This window comes from Mus caroli, chromosome 10 (genome assembly GCF_900094665.2).
Source record: "Mus caroli chromosome 10, CAROLI_EIJ_v1.1, whole genome shotgun sequence".
Taxonomy (NCBI): domain Eukaryota; kingdom Metazoa; phylum Chordata; class Mammalia; order Rodentia; family Muridae; genus Mus; species Mus caroli.
Genome location: NC_034579.1, coordinates 17,998,435 through 18,017,324, shown reverse-complemented (window position 1 = coordinate 18,017,324; position 18,890 = coordinate 17,998,435). Strand labels below are relative to the sequence as shown.

General features: G+C 43.5%; 1 protein-coding gene across 1 annotated transcript in view; it reads right to left on the bottom strand.

Moving 5' to 3' along the window:
* Sgk1 (serum/glucocorticoid regulated kinase 1) overlaps nucleotides 1-18,890 on the bottom strand; it is a 117,170-nt gene that overhangs the window by 10,628 nt on the left and 87,652 nt on the right. The gene's annotated exons all lie outside the window — the stretch shown is intronic.

Here is an 18,890-nt window from a genome sequence, read left to right as displayed (position 1 = left end):
AAAAAAAAAAAAAAAAAAAAAAAAAAAAAAAAAAAAAAGAGACCAAGGCCTCACAGAAAGCCTTACATATGGTCAACAAAGCTGTTGGGCTACCCATTTATATTCTAAAAGGCCCCTTACCATTGCATACAAACTAATCCAAACAGTGAACAGGGTTGAGGAGTCTACTCTTCCTCCTCCAGCTTCAATTGCTCCAGGGTGAATCTACTTATGAAGCCCACATTCCAAGAAATCTCAAATCCTTGTCTTGATCATCATTAACACAGAACCTGGCATTTCTTTGCAGATCCATGGCTTGAGATTATGAAAATTAGATCCAAGATGGAGACGGTTAAGGGGCTCTCTTTCAACCCTCCCTATTTTACAAAGTGCTCATAGAAAGAAAACACCCCTCAATTTCTGACAAATCTGTCAAACTAGGGTGAAAGCTAAAAGCCTTCCTTGGCTCACATTCCAAGTCTCTCCTGAAATCTTTCCCATCCTGGACCCTGTAATTGTTCTATGAGGAAGCTAGTGCAGTTGAGGCCACCCCTAGGCTACAGTGTCCTACAAACCCTGCCCACAGATGACAGAAAGAAAAGACAACATGATAGTTAGTAGTAGTGGGGGGCAGGGGCTGGAGAATTGCTTGGTGTCTTTTCTTGTACATTAATGGTCTTTCATCTTGACCATATTTTTTATGTCCCTCGCACAAGCTCAGGAGACACAGTGAATACAGATGGTGAAAGAATGCCTGGTCAAACACTTAGCTCTAAGTGAGGCCTGCTATCTGCAAGAATTTCTTGTCATCTCTGTACAGTGGGGCTACTGATATTTCCATCCCATAAATTGTGAAAAATAATGAACATAAAGAAATTATATGCCTCTTTCAAGATGGACTTTCATATGGAAAACATAGCTTTATCTGTTGGTGATACACACACCTTACAACTTCATATAAAAGGCCTCAAACAAGGAGGCAAGGTGGCCCACACCTTTAACCCAGCACTCCAAGGACAGAGGCAGGCAGACCCCTATAAGTTCTGTCTGCCCAGGCCAGCCTGGTCTACAGGTAGACTCCAGCTCAGACAGTCAGAGCTACTCAGAGAAAACAAAGGTCTCAAACCCAGTTAGTAAACAGGTGTGTTGGGATTAAACCATTTGCATATCTCCATCCTAACAACAAGGAGCGGCCTGGGTGGTAGGAATTCCATGATAAAGGGTTGAAAGATTGCTACCTTTGTTCTTCAGCTTCCTGCTTTCGCTGTGGTCCCACCTACAAGGTTCCCAAAGATGTCACCTCCAGGAACTGAATGCCAGGATAATTTACCAAGTGTTTGAAGTCAAGGCTATGGCTGAGAGTCAAAAGCAGTGGAAAGTGAAGTGGGAGGTTTTAATTGTTCGCTGTTGTTGAGACAGAATGAAGGCTGATATGAACCTGTGGAAGGGGGAGGAGTCTGGAAGGTCAAGGAAGGACTGAGTGTTCCCAAGAGCTTTTCTAGGTCATTCCAAGGGCTCCTGGTTTCAAGTCTTCCTTCCATCAGATCTGGCAGGGACACAACTTCGATGGCACCAAAAATCTGTTTATCACTAGAAGACTAATGCAGGGTGACCTGGCTGCACACAAGGAGGCCACGGACCATAAGTTTATTACGTTGACAAACACACAAAAGCTTAAGAGAAGTTCCAAATCTAGCTATTTTTCCTAAGACCTAGCTGTGCCCTGATGTCACTAAAAATAAGACCTGGAGCGCATTTGATGCTTAGAAATGTCTACATTTCTTCTGTATTCTTTCCTTTCTTTGAGACAGTAGCCCATACTGCTTTGGACTTAGTGTTAGGTAAGGATAACTTTGAACTTCTGGTCCTTCTACTTCTACTGCCTACATTCTGAGTTTACCAGTGTGTACCCTCATGTCTGGCACTGGGGAAAACACATGATCTGGAGTTAAGACATCTGACGATGAGATGAAGGGTGTGTCTATACAGGTGAGGAATTCAAAGAAGACGCCTTTTCTCTCTTCCTCCTTTTTATTCAGGCCTCCAGCCAATAGCAGGTAGAACACTCCCACTCATTACACACACACACCCCTGGAAACACAATAATCCCAGTCCTTTACATACATCCCTTAACTCAGCGAAGGTGATACCTACAATTAGCCATCAGAAATCAATTTGCTGCCGATCTAAAACCAACACAGAGCTCTTTAAACCACGCTTAATTTCCAAACTAAAGACAACAACAACAATGTAGCAGTGGCTTTACGTAGCATGAAATATCCACTCCAAAATATCCACAACCAAAAAATGCAGTAATCCTCTTCTCCAAAAGAGATGATCTTTACTCCTCCTGATACCCCATGTCTTATGTAAAATACGAAGTCAAGATCTAGTCATGGGAAGGGACTAAAGAGGAATAAGAAGAACACTTGATCAACATACCCATGTATGTTCCGAGGTAATCTTAATAAAACATGGAGGTTACATCATGGCAGGGACAGCTCTTTCTGTAACTGGTCACGGTAGTGTAGTTGGTGTTAATTAACAATCACTTTCATCACCCTGTTCTATATCCCCTCTTTCCTCAGTAAACTCTGTTGTTTTGTTCTTTAAACTGGGAGAGTGAGACAGACTTCATTACTAATGGGTCTGAGCCTTTTGCATTTCGTCCTGTAATTTCCCAACGACTTTAATCAGGAAATAAACACTGAAGTGCCTGGACTCCACTCAAGTACTCATCCAGTCTCTCCTTGCTGGTCCAGATCAGTCATCCCCACCAGCACTATAATCCCCTTCTTACCATGTTGACTTGGAGAGAGGACCATCTGAATTGGCCAACCATCTGTCTAACTCCCAATTCAATGGAAACATTTTAACTCCCATCTCAATGGAATTTTTTTATTGTGTTTCCTAATAGAAACATTTTCCCTCTGGAACTAAGATATCCAGGCCAACAGAGCATGAGCTTAAAGACCAGAAGTAAAACTTTTGTTAATGAGTCATTAGGGAGGTAATGGGTGATATAATTTCCACTCTGAATCCTTCATCCTTGGGCTGATAACCATGGGCCCTAGCTATGGAGAACATACGGGAGGAAACGTACAGAAGGTCTATTGAGAACACATACATACAGCATCTCACTGTTGTATTCCTGTGAGGGGACACCATGGCCAAGGCAATTTTCATAATGAATCATTTATTGGGGGCTGGCCTATAGTTTCAAAGGGCTAGGCTATGGTCATTATGTCAGGAAGCAGACAGGCAGACATGACACCGAGACAGGAGCTGCAAGCTTTACAGTCTGGTCTACAGGGATCAGGTAGAGAGGGAAAGAGGGAGAGGAAAGAGAGACAGAGGCAACACCATGGGCCTAGCCTGGGTTTTTGAAACCTTAAACTCACCCAAAGTCACATATCTCCAAGAAGGCCACACATTTTAATCCTTCCTAAACACTTCCACTAACAGGGGACCAAGCATTGGAACATGAGCCTGTGGAGCCTCCCGTCTTAGCCACCACATACAATCTTCTGAAGAACCTTGCCCCACCCAGCCTGCTGAGTCCAGCCCTTGTAACTAGTGTTCCCTCACTTAGTCATCTGCCTCAGGTTATGGGAACCATGGGAAGGCTGATAGATTCCACAAGATCAGGCTCATTGCTGTGGATCTTCAGTTGTGATGAAGTCGCATCTGATCTTGGTCAGATGAGCAGGTAAGGGTGGAATGTGTCATACTGGAGCCTCAGCAGAAGTATGTGTGAAAGGCACCTTACTCTACATCCAGAATGTCTGTTCCAACTAAGACAAAATGTGACCTTATATATGCTCAGAGTGACAAAACAGAATCAGCTTGTTGGGAAAGTTGACTGCCGGGACTGTGACTTTGGGAAATGGTGCCACATTGGGGATTCAATTGGCTGACACTGTTAGCATAAGCTTAGTGAGTAAAGTCGGGGGGGGGGGGGCTTTGGTGAGTAGAAATGTATGTTAACTCACTCTAGGATCTCTTGGTGGTTTTAATAAGAACTGTCTACTGTTCGTGTAGTTGAATACTCTGTCCCCTATTGTCCAGTTGGGTGGTGGGAATGAACCCACTCCCCTCCAACACAAGCTCTCAGCTACTGCTCCAGTTACCATGCTTGCCTGCCTGCTGCTATGGTCCCTGCCGTGATAGTTGATAATGGACTCAGCCTCTGAAATTTTTTTTTTTTTTTTTTTTTTTTGAGACTCTGTAGCCCTAGCTGGCCTTTAACTTCTGATCCTACTACCTCCATGTTCCAAGTGCTATGGGTACATACCGTCAACCCATTTAAGTTTTAAAGGCCTTCCCTGCTGAGACCACTCGCTGGTTATCATTCACACGGGACATGAAAATGTCTTCTAGTCCTTTGCAAACTCAGAGAGGCTTAGCCCACACATCTCTTCCCCACGTGTCCTTGTCACTCTTTTTCCAACTATGTTCCTTCCAAGTCTCTGACCATTCACTGAACCAGTGGCCACAGCCCAAGCATTGATATACAGGAACACTTGGGGCCCTCTTGCTTGCAATCAGTGTGTGTATCCAGATCTACTTTCTAAAGTTCTGCCCACTGTGAAGAGGTCTCTTCACTACTGTCTTTCAGGATATAGTACTATGGGGAATTTATCCATTTGCAGTCATATATGTATGCATGACAGTATCAGTCAGTAACATGATACCACTATATACACAGGCTTTGTATCACAGAGATATGAAAATGCAGTATAGCCCTGGTTTCTTTCATACCAAGCAATTAAAAACCTTAGACGTTGTATCCTGAAACTTGAACATCTCCATTCTTCTTCATATGGTAAAGGGTACAGTTGAGTATTTCCATAACTTTTCCTGCTAGGTTTGATATGGGTTTCATCCCACTCTGTGGCCAGTAATTTCCAACATTCTTTGCAAGTCTGTGCAAGATGAGCATTGCACCATTTATCAAGCAAAACTTACAAATGAAAAAGATTATTCTGATGTCTGTCTATGCATTGAGACTTGTCTATCCATTCAGCCAATGGGTTTGAACACATCAAATGTCATCTCAGACAAGTTTTGAACCTTGAAAAGAATTATCACCACGTTGAAACATGAAAACTACAGTTTTCAGGATGCCAGGGCACATCAACTTACTTCTCCCACAACAACAAAAAAAAGCTCTGAAAGGCTGTGGCTCCTTCATCCTTTGTAGGAAATGTTAATTAGTGCTCCTGGAATTGGCTGCCCTACAGTTGCAGGAGACAGGTAGAGCTGCCCATTTTCCTCAGGAGTTTTTTTTTTTTTTTTTTTTTAAGTTTTGAAATGCATCCCGTCTGAGGGTTACCAATAAGCCTGGCTCACCAGGGAGCTTGAGTCTGTAGCTGTTTACAGTTTTCTAGGATTCTGAAACAGGAAGTGTGGGATTATCTTCTCCCGCCTTCGCATGCCTTGCAGTAAGTGATGCCCAATAACCACTGGAGGAATCTACGAATAAACCTCTTCTCTCCATAGCTTGCCACATTTCTCCTACTTATCTTTCCTTCTTGGCTACAAATGCTAAGACAAATTTTGGTGGGAATTATTTATTATCAAGGAGATCCTAAAGGCAAGCTGTTGTTTTTACCTTTATATAAAAAAAATTAAAAACCGCATGTTCAGAACTTCTGTGCTGAAGTTTCACTGCATAGCTCTGCATAAGAGCACATCTGCATAAGGGCTTAAATAACTGTGTTTTCAAATGTTGGATTGATTTCATTTTTAAGACAGGCTGCCATGCAGCATAAACAAGCCCAGAACTCCTCCATGGAGCTGAGGTCACCTTAAACTGACCTTTCTACCTATGCCATCTGATCACTGGGATTAGAGGCACACAACCTCACACCTGGCCTTGTTTTTATCATGACAATAAATAACAAAGGGCAGAAATGGACACAACAAACAGTGTTTACATAACTCCTACCCGATGTTCTTCTGTCTCCTGCCTCCATCCCCCTAATCCTATGTTCTTAAATTTTTGCATTTTTGGAGATTACAGGTTTCTAAAAGTTTGAAATGAACACTATACGGTCCTCTGGACTATTCTTCCTTTCTGTCTCTTTTAAAAATGGCATTATAGATGGGCAGTGATGGCACAGCATTTAATCGCAGCACTCAGAAGGCAAAGACTGGTGGATCTCTGAGTTTGAAACCAGACTGGTCTACAAAGTGAGTTCCAGGACAGCCAGGGCTACATAGAGAAACTCTGTCTTAAAACAAAACAAAACAAAAAATATAATATAATAAAAGCATCTCGCTGTCAAAGCTGCAGTGTGTCACAGAACATTACATTAGTATGCTTTTTTGTCCAAACAGCTTTTCTTACAAATATTCATTGCAAGTTCAAGGTGCAAGGCTTATGACTTATGACTTTGGCAGGACTCCTCTCAGCTATCCTGTTGTTACCCTGTGTCTCGGAGACCCTGTAGCTTTGGCTCTGCAAGGCTAGCCCCTTCATGTGCTCCAGCAGTTCATAGTAGACAGGATAGATGCTGGAGTGGGCCGACTCTCCCAGGTGGGCCCTAGATCTGGACCTGAGTGGGAGCTGAGTTGGTCAGCCCTCCAGTTCTCCCTCACCCAAGCCCCTTGCTTTGTCCAGGTAAGGGGCAGGGACAGCTCTTCCTCGTGCCACAGCCACCAGAGAGGCAGCTGAGTTGGTCATTGTAGAATTAGTATGTTCTCATAAGGCCGTTGGTAATTATAATTCAAGTCATTTGTAAAGGTCTTGTGGAATTTTTCTCATTTTTAAGATTTAGTTTTTAGCGTGTGGTGTTTTGTCTGTGAACCGTGTACATGCTTGGGGCTCAAGGAAGCCAGGTGTCAAATCTCCTGGAACTGGATGGTTATGAGCCACCGTGTGGGTGCTAGGACCCAAACCCACATCCTCTGGAAGGGAAGCCAGTGCTCTTAGCCACTGAGCTATCTCTTTACACACATCTTGTCTGATTTTCCATTATAATAGCCTGCATTTGTTGAATGGTTTTTAGTAAGTTCCAGACATTAAGCATGGTGGGTTTCAGACCAGGTTCCTATTTAACATATCAAAGTAGACCTTGACTTTAAAGTCTAAGGTGTGCCTGGCACACCCCACCCTCTCCCCAGAACTTTCTACCCCAGGGGCTAAGCCTCCCCCTCCCCAAAGGCTCTTCCCTTTATAATCCAGATATTTTGCGTGATATATCAATACCTATCTCTGTACCTTTACCTAAATCCATCTCTATCTCTCTATCTTGGCATGCAGATTGGCAGTTTCCCTGGCCCCACTCCTTGGAATCAGGGAATCCCCCTGAGAGCTGCCCCCAAATAAATCTGCACCCTTTTACTTTCAAGTTTGTTTGAGTTGGCATATCCTTCAATGGCGAAAACCTATTAATACGTAACAGTCTTTACGCAATTCTAACCCAGTTCCCATGACTGAAAAACAGTTCATTCTTCTTACCTGCAGCTTCAAAAGATAATCACTGCGCGATGTGATATAGAAATGACGGAATCAGAAAGCAGATCTGGGTGCTTCTAATGCTAAAAGCCCCGTTTGAAGCCAGTAAACCCAGTTCACGTTTAAAAACAAGTTGAAAATAACAGTTGTGTGTGTGTGTGTGTGTGTGTACACGTGCTTGGTGGAAGGATGGTGGAAGGTAAGGCCTAAGGATCTGGAGTTTCAGGACAGCACAGGATAGCAGTGAGATCTATTTCAACAGAACAAAATGAAACACAAAGCTATTTAACACAACTGCCCTATGAACACCTCTGTTGGGTCTACCATACCTTAAACATATGCATCAGCAGACACTGGGACACCATGAGAGCAATCTACAGCCTAGGTTTACTGTCAAGATTACTTCTCAGTTTGAATTGTCCTTTTCCCCAAACACCTGTGTGCACATTCGAGCTAATGTCACAGCTTTGACATCATTGAAGCAGTAAAGGAGATCGAGCAGGGTTTCCAGTTCTGTCAGCATTAGGACACATCAGTAGGCTGAGTGAAGCACTCGCTCTACTGTCCTCATGGTGAACAGCCATTTCACTAACCACAAGGGATGATGGGAAACACAGGTGAGAGTAGGTGGGGGAAGAGTTTGAGAAGTCAACGTACGTCATTTAATGCCCATGAGGGCAGTGCAACCTAGCTACTACCATATAATTCTCCTCTAACAAAACGAAACTCTAATCAGCAGAAACAGCTGACTTCCGTGCATTTCTGCAAAGGTAAAATTAGAGAGCCACATGGCTCTTGGATGCCATTCAACACCCCCAGGCCACCCTGTGACAACCTTCTCCGAAGTCTCCTTGTATTCTCTTTTCTGTCAGTCTACACCATAAAAATCAGAGTTTGAATCAGTACCATTTTGTTTGGTTTTGGATGAACTCTACCCTAACATCTAATTCTATTCTCATTTCTGTTTTCTCCACTTATACACCTCCCTCTCCACCCATTCCATTAAGAAGCTAACTCCACAGCTGGGCGTGGTGATGCATGCCTTAAATTCCAGTTCTTGGAAGCCAGAAGCAGGTTCAAGGCTACCCTGGTTTACAGAGTGAGATCCAGGACTGCCATAGCTACACAGACCCTGTAAACAAACAAACTAAAGAGAGAAGCCCTGTCCTCACCTGCCTTTCAGTGAACCATTTTCATTCCTGGGATAACTACCTACTGGTTATAAGCTATTTTTACTATGTACAGTTTTAAAGTTAGAAAATAGCTTTGTAAGTGTCCAAAGTATATTCTGCCACATGTCTCATTATATGCTTGTGATTCCAACACTTTGGAGGCGAGAGCAGAAGGACCAAGAATTCGTAGTTATCCACAGGCACATAGTAAATTTTAAGCCAGCCTGGAATATATAATATCTTGTCTCAAAACCTGTATTTTATCTAACAAAAAATAGTCCCGTTGTTAAGAACAAAACTCAAAAAAGAAAAAAAAAATTGCCTCATTAAATCTTTTCTTTTCTTTTTTTTTTTTTTTTTTTTTTTTTTTTATGGAGACAGGTTTTCTCTGTGTAGCCCTGGCTGTCTTGGAACTCACTCGATAGACCAGGCTGGCCTTGCACTCAGAAATCTGCCTGCCTCTGCCTCCCAAGAGCTGGGATTAAAGGTGTGCACCACCACACCCAGTCATTAAATCTTTTCTTATATTTCCTTATATATTCGTGTTTATAATGTGTTTATGTGCATATGTTGGTACAAATATATTAATAGACATGTTGTGCACATGTTTTGTATTAAAATACTTTTTACTCAAATGTTCCTTTTGCCCAAGATAGCTCTGTCCTTTGAGACTGGATTCCTCTGTGTAGTTCTGACTGTCCTGGAACTCTCTCTGTAGATAAGGCTGACCTTGAACTATCTCTGCCTCCTAAAAGCCAGGAAAAAGGTAGGTACCACCACCACCACAGAGCAATCTCTTTTCTAAAGCTTGTCATTTTGTTTCTTTGAGACCTGCTTCCACTATATAGCACAGGGTGGCCTTGAACTTATGACTTTCTTTTCCTTTACCTCCCAAATACTGAGTTTATAGGCTTGCCCACCATTCCTGGTCCTGAGTCTCCTTTGATTCTGAAGCCTGGATAAACTTAGAACCCTTTGCTTGACCTGGAGCAGGTGAATTTCTGAGTTTGAGACCAGCACAGTCTAGAGAGTTCAAGGACAGAAATGGCTACACAAAGAAACCATATCTTGGGGGGAGGGGAGGGGAAAGAATTCTTTGCTTGAGTAAATCCAAATTTAACTTGTTGAAAGCTTCTCTCTCAACAATCTGTATTAGATGTTATAAAATGTCTTTCATAAGAATAAAGAAAACTACCAGAGGCTTGATATTTCAGCAAATTAATCACATGTATAAGACCTTAAAAATAAGATCATAGGCTGGCCTGGGTCATCATTTGGTGGCAGGTTGACCTTTAACTGTGTGTAGCTGGGGGTGCCCTTGAGCTTCTGACCCCTTATCTCGACCTCCCAAGGGCTGGCTTATGTGGTCCTGGGAATGGAGCCCAGGGCTTTGTGGATGCAGGTTATAGTCACCACCAACTGAACTGTATCCCAGCACAGTAGAACATTTTAACCTTAGCTGCAACTAATATCACTAGATATTCTTGATGCAGTTTGACATAAGACAATAAAAATGAGGGAAATTTGTTGAAAAATGAGATAACTTTCCTAAAGCATGAATTGTCATCAATCTATCTCACATTTTAAAATGACAACATATACTCTTGGGGTTTCTTTAGAACAGCAGTTTCCCACCCCTTTGGGAGTCACATATCATATATCCTGCATATTAGATATTTTATTATGATTCGTAACAGTTAAAAAGCAGCAACCAAAATAATTTTATAGTGCTGAGTCATTACCACATGAGGAACTGTTAGGGTCACTGCTCTAGAGTAACAGAACTTTTAGAAAGAATCGATAGATATAGAAAGGAGATTCATTAAAATGACTTACAGGCTGCAGTCCAGATAATTCAACCAAAGTCGGCTGTGAACGGAAAATCCAAGAATCCAGGAGTTGCTTATCCACGCGAGGCTGAATGTCTGGGTAAACGGTGTGCCTTCCTGCCTCAAGATATGGATTAAAAGTAGGCTTCCCTACCCCAAATTAAGCAAAAATTCCTCACAGATGTGTCCTCCATTTCCAGATGGAGTCAAGCTGGTAACCAAGAATAGCCATCATACAAAGTTTCCTGATAGCATTCTAGCAGTAAGAAAGAACTATGGAAACCAAGAGTCTGTCCTCCAGACACACCGGAGGCGGCAGCAGAGGCACAGGAAGAGGCAGAGACAAAGGCAAGGCAGGACGAACTTCACAAGTTCAAGGTCAGCCCGGTCCTACGAAATGACTTTCAAGCCAGGCAAATTCATGGCCAGCTATGTAGACAAACTGTTTCAAACAGACCGGCAGACAGACCGGCAGACAGACAGACAGACAGAAAGAGACTTTGAAACATCAAAGCTCTTAGGTGTGAAGTGAATTATTTGAAAAAATCAGGCAGGCGCAAGAAGATCGTCAGTGACTTATAATTGTTCAACTTACAAGTTTTTTAAAAAGCATTTCAGTGGTTTTGTTTACATATTACTTGTTTTGTTAGATTTCCTCTGTGTGTGTGTGTGTGTGTTTGTGTGCGCGCGCGCTCATGTGTGTGTGCCTGTACGTGTCACAGTGTGAATGTGGAGCTCTGAGGACAACCTGAGAAACTTGATTTTCTCGTTTCACCATCTGGGTCCTGGGGCTGGGACTCTGGTTGCTGGCAGGCACCTTTTACCCACTGAGTCATCTGTGAACGCACGTCATGATTGGGGTATTTTGACATGATTGTGATAGATTGATATGTCTTCAATAGAAATTACATTTTATATTTTAAAAAAATGTGATGTTTTCCTGGCCAGTGATGTATAGACAAGATTTTTCCTCGTGATAGTTACTGTAGGCTAACATAAATATTGGTAGAGCAGGCAAACCAAATTATAATGCATGGTAGGTTGTGTGCGCTAAGTGCTTCCTGACAGTATGCTGTGTGTTTTATTGGGATGGCCTTTCGTTGTAAGTAGAATAGTACCTGTACTGTATAAAAACATTTTCAGTGAATTTTGGGAACCAGACAACACAGCCGTTGTAGAATACTGTCAGTTCATCCCCTAGTCAAACAGCAGAAATAACAAGTAAGTTTAGGCAGAGGAAAGAGGAAGATACATTCCTGAGCCCCACAAAGGCAGAACAGATCTTGCTCCATTTGTAGAGCCACAGAAGGCTGAACCGTTAGTTTACTCAATCTGAGGGAACGTGAGGGGGCTCCTCTGTGAGTAGCTAAATTGGTTCTGTAGTCACACATGCATCTGGCAGGGGGGTAGTCATGAGGCTGGGATTTAATGTCAAACAGCTCAAATGCTGCATAAGCTTGACTCTCAGCACCTTCCAGCAGAGGCGTCTGAGAGGACACTCACTGTACCCTGGAACGGGTACCCTGTCCTCAGTCTAGAACTGCACATGCCGCGCTGAGATAGAGCAAAGTTCTTTCCTGCATTCCAAATCCTGGCTTTAGAATTCCACTGGTTTTCCCAGCTTTTGTTTGTTTGTTTGCTTGTTTTTGAGATGGGGTCTCACACAGCACAGGCTGGCCTTAAGCCCACTATATAGGTTAAAATGGCTCTGAACTCCAGTCGTGCTGCCTCTGCCTTCTTAGTGCTAGGAAAACATGGACTTACCATCACACCTAGCACAGAACCCAACACTCCCTATTAAGGATGCTAAGAAGTCAAGAAAAATGTGTTCCTGTCTTTCTGGCTGTGGTAGCCAAGAGTACACGGAAGAATATGGGATGGCACATGCAAGGAATAACGTAGGAGAGGCTGCTTCAGTCCAAAGGAAAACCTAGAGTCTGAGTTTACACCTTACCCTGTCAATTACTTGTTTAACAGCTTAAAGATTAAAAGCCAAAACAAAAAACCAAAGTGAGCTATTTTATCTAGATGAACAGGCAACACCTTGTGTAATCTCCAGCTGCAGGACTTGGGTCCCAGAGCATGTGTCGCAGTGTGTCTGTCTGTGTCTCCAGGATGCTTGTCACTCTTGTGTCTGGAGCCCTAGATAATAAGGCTCAATAAATGATGAAGCTTTAAATTTCAAGAGAAAAACCCCACTAAAGGTCCAGTAAGGAACAACATAGTGAAAGCATCAATAAAGCAAAGCATAGGGCTCTTTTGCTCACAGCAAAGGGAAATGTGGGAACTGTCCTATAAAAGCAGAATTCTTCCTCCACACATGCACACTGCCCACTAAGAACACGTTGCACCATTAACTCTGTTGCATTACCTCCTTGAATACATGCACTGCTCACAGTCTATTATTACAGTTCCGTTCTTGCTAGTGGAAGAAATGAAATCACCCAGGGGGTAGATCGAGGCAGGAAGCTGCTGAGGCGGAAGTCCAGATTCTGTGGCAGTGGCAGGAGGTCTTATTCTCAAGTTCACCACATGAACCACAGCAGGTAATGCAGAACTCAACTTGGCTGCTTCCTGCTACTCTGGGCATGGACCACCGAAAGAGACATGCTTCCGGAAAAGGAGAGTGCCTATGGCTAGCAGTTTCCAAATGTACCATGTTATCTGAACATGCCAGCCCATGCCTGTAATGCCAGTACTTGGAAGACTGAGGCTGGAGATTGCCATGACTTTGGATCAGTTTGAGACCTTGGATGACAGTAGGACCTTGTCTTACAGGCGCGCACACACACACACACACACACACACACACACACACACACACTCGCACGCAGACGGAAGTGATGGATGTCTGTTTTGAAACGTTTGAGTCTTAGAAAGAGATGGTATAGGAGCAGCATATGAGAAGTGGAACACACCTCTGTCCTTCTGATGGATTTTCTTCAAATTTCAACTTCTACAAAGCAAAGTAGTCTGACTCAAGAGTTGATAAGAGAACTGATTTTGTGGCTGAGGTGCGCTCCGCCTCCTGTGTGTGATAGGGTGTTGACAGCTCCCGGTGTGTGGGGCTCACACAGGAAGCCACACCTGTGAGCCCCAGAGTGTCATAGCTACAGAGTGCTTGGGAGCTGCTGTCTGCACTCTGCAGCCCACCCCCACATTCTTCTCTAGATTTTTCCATTCTTTCCACGCCCCTCTTCAACGGTGTTCCCTGCACTGTGAAGGGCATGTTAGAGACACCCCATTTACAGCTGGGCATCCAACATTCATTTATATGTGTGCCTTGACCAGTCACCGCTGCTCACGGCAGAACAGAACCTCTCTGGCCAAAGCCAACAGTAGTAGCACTCTATGGCCACAAACACAGTTATAGAGAAGACAATTTGGGAGGCATATCATGTCCACTTAGAAAATATAAAAACTTTCTCACTAGGCCAAATAACCTCACAAGCCACAGGCTTTCAACTAGGTTTATAATACCAGAAGTCAGTTTCTTCTTATGGACCTAGGACCAAATCCAATCAGAAAGCAGTTGGTTACCCCCATAACAAACCTGACACACTGCACCAGTAGGCTCACCTTGAACAACGGCTCCAGAGCTGAGTAAGACTTACTGAGAATCCTCCCCTGGCAGCCTGCATAGCACCTTCTGGAATTCTGAGGGCTGACCAGCAAGGAGGAAAATTCCAGTCCAGTTCCAGCTTGTCTTTCCCTGTCCTATGATCAAGGCCTGTGGTGTTTTATCAATGGGGTATTGCCGTCTAGTTCTGGTCAGCAAATAGCAGCTTGGACAGTTGCCTGTGTTACTTTGGGCTCTGCAAGGTCTTTCCTGGCTAATAACTTATAGAAAGGCGGCCCACATCTGGAACTGAGATTTCCACTTAATAATATGTTAATTTTTTTCCCATCTATACAAAGTAACTCGATTCACTCTTTTTGAGGAACCTTATTGTTTGATTTAATTACCAAGTGTATTTTTTTTCTGGTTTTTCTCACACATCACTACTGTGGATTACGTTTCTCCTCTACATCCCCCCCCCTCCCATCACCCTGGCTCCCCTTCCCAACTTGTTCCTTCCCACCCAGGGGGCCCCTCTTCTATTTTCATGTCACATTTATTCTACAGCCAACACGGACACATACACACACACATACCATCACACACGGAAGCACACAGAGACACACAAACGTAGAAACACATACAAATCACACACATACAATTCTGAAACACAATAGAACATTAACTTGTCTCCTCAGGAAAAAAAAATACCCTCAGTTTTGACTATGGCTCTTAAATTTTTCCTTCAAAATAATCTAGCTGTGCCCAGAAGTTTATGTCTATAATCCCAGAGATCAGAAAGCCTAGGCAGGACAATTGCTGGGCGTTTGAACATAGCCTGGATGACACAGCAACACCCTGTCTCAAACAGCAAACAAATGAGCACTCGAAACTAAATCTAGACATTTTGACAGATGTAAGGGTTAAAGCAGCTTGTGATAAGCAGACTTGAAGAAATGCAGGAAGAGTTTCAGGGAGCCATTCTCTTACCTGGCAAGCAAGTGCCCGGATAAAAGTGTGGTCCTCAAGGCGGGTCTATGGTTTGATCATTGCTTATCGTCACTGGCTTCTCAGCACAGAGAACGCTATCAGTATTGCCAATAGTAGCACTGGGAAAAACACACTGTGAACTTGGAGGGAGACTCATTCTGTGTCAAAATCCTAATTTATAGTCTATTCCAGACCACAGGGCCGGCAACTTAAAACAAATATGTACAAAAAAAAAGCAAATGGTGCGCACAAGTTTCAGTCTACCATGACAGCAGAAAGGAGTTTGAACTTGTGTAGCCTGTTCACTCGTCTGAGTGAATGCTGAGAAGGTGTGAAGGACTCTAGCCCCAGAGAAGAGGGTGGACTTGAAAGCAGGCTGATTCAATTCTTCATTTCTACTCCTCTCTCTTCCTCTCCCTCCCTCCCCTTCTACCATCCTCCCATCCTTCCTTCTTTCTTCCTGGGATGATTTGCTCTTACCATGAGGTCAGGCTGCCCTCAAGCTTGTGGTGACTGACCCCATGCCTGCTGGAATTACCACGTGACCCTCAACACGTGGCTCTCTTCCTTACACTCCGTATGAAGTCTGAAACACTTATAAATCCTAAACGTAAAACCGAGACAAAAGAGTACATTTGTGTCTCTCCAGCAGCTGTACATGGCAGAGAACATGCCAGTCTTCCTCTCGCAAAGAATGCTGGGTGGGAAAATGTTCCTACCAGACTTCAGGGTGAGCTGATCTTCAGAAACTCCTTATTCTTAATAAAATAATATTTGAATGGGTGTGATGACACAGGCCTTTATTCCCAGCACTTGAGAGGCAGAGACAGGCGTATCTCTTGAGTTGGCAGCAATTTCCAGAACAGGGCTACACAGAGAAACCCTGTCTGGGTAACAAATAAACAAGAGACTATGTAGTTTATTTAGGCTTACTGTATCTGTGATGGCTATTCTTGGTTGTCAACTTGACTACATCTGGAATGAACTGCAATTCAGAAATGAAGGGCACACCAGTGAAATATTTTTTTGCTTTGTTTGAAGTGGTTGGATCCACGTCTTGTCTGGATATCTAAGGTAGGAAGACACATACATGCCTTTCATTCAGATCTCGAGGACATGGGAAAAGGAAGTTTTTGCTCTGTGTCTGATTGCTCCTGTCTTTCTAGCAGGTCCATGCCTCCACGGGCATTAGAGCCTACCTCTTTGGGATTCTAGTGGCTACTGAGGACCAGCTGAGACAGCCAGCCTCGTGGCCTAAGCAACTTCTGGATTCCTGGACTTCCCATTCATTGATTCTGCCTCTGTAGACAACCCTGACTAATACAGCACTCAAACTGGGGACAAATATAAAGATTAAAAGTAAGTAGGTGAGTAAATAAATAAATCTCACTAGGGATATAGCTCTGTGTAAGAACACTTGATACACTTGATACACAAAGTCCTAAGTTCAAGTCCCTAGTGCAAGCACACACACACACACACACACACACACACACACACACACACACACACACACACCAGATAGATGTAAAGAAAAAGAGAGAAGAGGCAAGCATGGTGTCTCATATCCTGGAAGTTGTGGCAGGAAGATTTTGACGAGCTAAAGACTGTACTCTTAGCGGGAGTTCAAGGCTAGCCTGGGCTACAGGATAACTTTTTCATTGTCTTTCTTTTTCTCAAAAAAACCAACCAAACAAACAAACAAATAGTAAATTTTTTAAAGAAATGAATAAATCACATGTACCTAACAATGAAACTTTAAAATACATGTGGCACTCTCCAGAACTTGTATAGAAGCCAGATGTGGTGCAGATGTGGTGCTGACCTTGGGTTCCTGCTGATAGGGTATCAGAGACAGTGGATGGAGCCCTGGGGCTTGCTTAGCCTAGGCTCCTTGATGAATTCTAGGTCACATAGAGACCTTGTCTCAAGAAAAAGTTAGATGCTGTCTGAAGAATGACACAACTTGTCCTCTGAAAGTACCCAAATACAATATATATTTCTCTCTCTCTTTCTTTCTTTCTTTCTTTCTTTCTTTCTTTCTTTCTTTCTTTCTTTCTTTCTTTCTTTCTCTCTCTCTCTCTCTCTCTCTCTCTCTCTAACACACAGACACATACACATACAGAATTTGTGTGACAAAAACTGACTAAATTAAGCATCCATGGGACAATTCCAGTACCATACCTGGAGGTTTTAATGCTCCTGCCTCAGTAACTGCATGAATGACTATGTCAGGGAGGAGGTGCTACACGAGAGGCCCTGTTATACCCCTCAAGTCACACAGAAAATTTCAAAGTGAGCAGACACGGCAGACTTCTTGTTTTATCTCTGAGACAGAGATTTGCCCTGACCCCAGGCTGGCCTTCAACTCACAATCCCACTGTCTCAGACATGTTCTGATGTTCTGCATTCAGTGTTCTTCCATCTACAAGTAGCCCAGGTCTCTGTGCCTGTCCCAGCTGAGCCCCCTCTCCTTGTGTTCTCTCCACACCACATCAAGAATCATTCACACCAAGGCTGCCTTCTGCTTTGCTCCTCCATCATACATAGTGTGGATCTTAGCAGTCTCAGCCGGCAGGCGGTTTGTTTATTAAGGTGTTGCTTTGCTAATGGACTGAAGGACAGCGAAGGCAGGCGAGGCACTGTCATGTTCTCTCATCATCCTTCATAAGACACACATAATACAAAACAGAAAAAAAAGGATGATAGATAAAATGATAGATAAACTTAGTCTTTCAAAGAAAATAGTGTTTTACACACATGCACACACATTCACACACACCCTCCCCAAGTCCCTGGCTTCTGTTAGTAATATACCCTTTGACTCTGTTTTTTCAATTTAATTTAATTTAATATTTTACTTATTCACTTTACAACCTGCTCACTGCTCCCCTCCCAGTCACCCCTCCCCTAATCCTTCCCTCCCCATCCCCCACCCCCTTCTCTGCTTGGGTAGGTATTCCCCACACACAAGCACTTCAAGTCTCTGTGAGGCTAGGTGCTTCCTTTCCCACTGAGGACAGTCAAGGCAGCCCAGCTAGAAGAACAGGCAACAGCTTTTGGGTTAGTCCCTGTTCCTTTTGTTCCTTTTATGAATTAAAGATTAAAGCCCACAGGTAGCCCCCACTGCTCCTCATGGGAGAGCAGTCTCTCCCCTGGTAGTGAGTGGAGTATAACTGCTGGCACTGGCTCTGCCTTGCTCCCAGCCTTCCGCTGTTCTGGCCTTGGGCTTTGGATGGTATCAGATGTTCTAGCCTGTCACCTCCTTTCCAGTCTCCTGGGGTTACTGCCCCTCCTGTTTCACAGGCCTGCTGCATACACTGAATTAAATTTTGTGAACACACTTCATAAATGTGTGAGGCATAATATAAATATTAAGGCTCAGCGCCGCTTTCCTGTTTCATTAGACCCTACTTAATTAGAGAAAGTGAAAGCCGTTCTCACTCTCTTAGTGGTTTTGGCTCCTCGCTGCTTCAGCCCAGCTCCCCTCATTTCTAGTGTCTACATAGTGCTATTTGGCATTATGGGTCATAGGAAAAAAGTCTTCTCAATTCTAGAACACACTTTGCCCTCTGACCGATTTTTGTCATCCGATACCTTGAACCTAAGCCTGATGCATGCTAGTTAAGCCCCTCTACCACAGAACATCAATGCCAGCCCAAAGCCAAGGACTCTTTTGTTTTCCTTAGTTTTTATTTTATTTGTGCTGCTGGGAACCAAACCTAGGGCATTGCACATGTTAGGTAAGTGTGCTACCTGTGAGCTCTGTCCCCTGCTGGTCTGGTATAAGTTGAAGCATAGTAACTCATCTCACAGAGCAGTGCTCCTCTCATCTCACAGAGCAGTGCTCCTCTCATCTCACAGAGCAGTGCTCCTCTCATCTCACAGAGCAGTGCTCC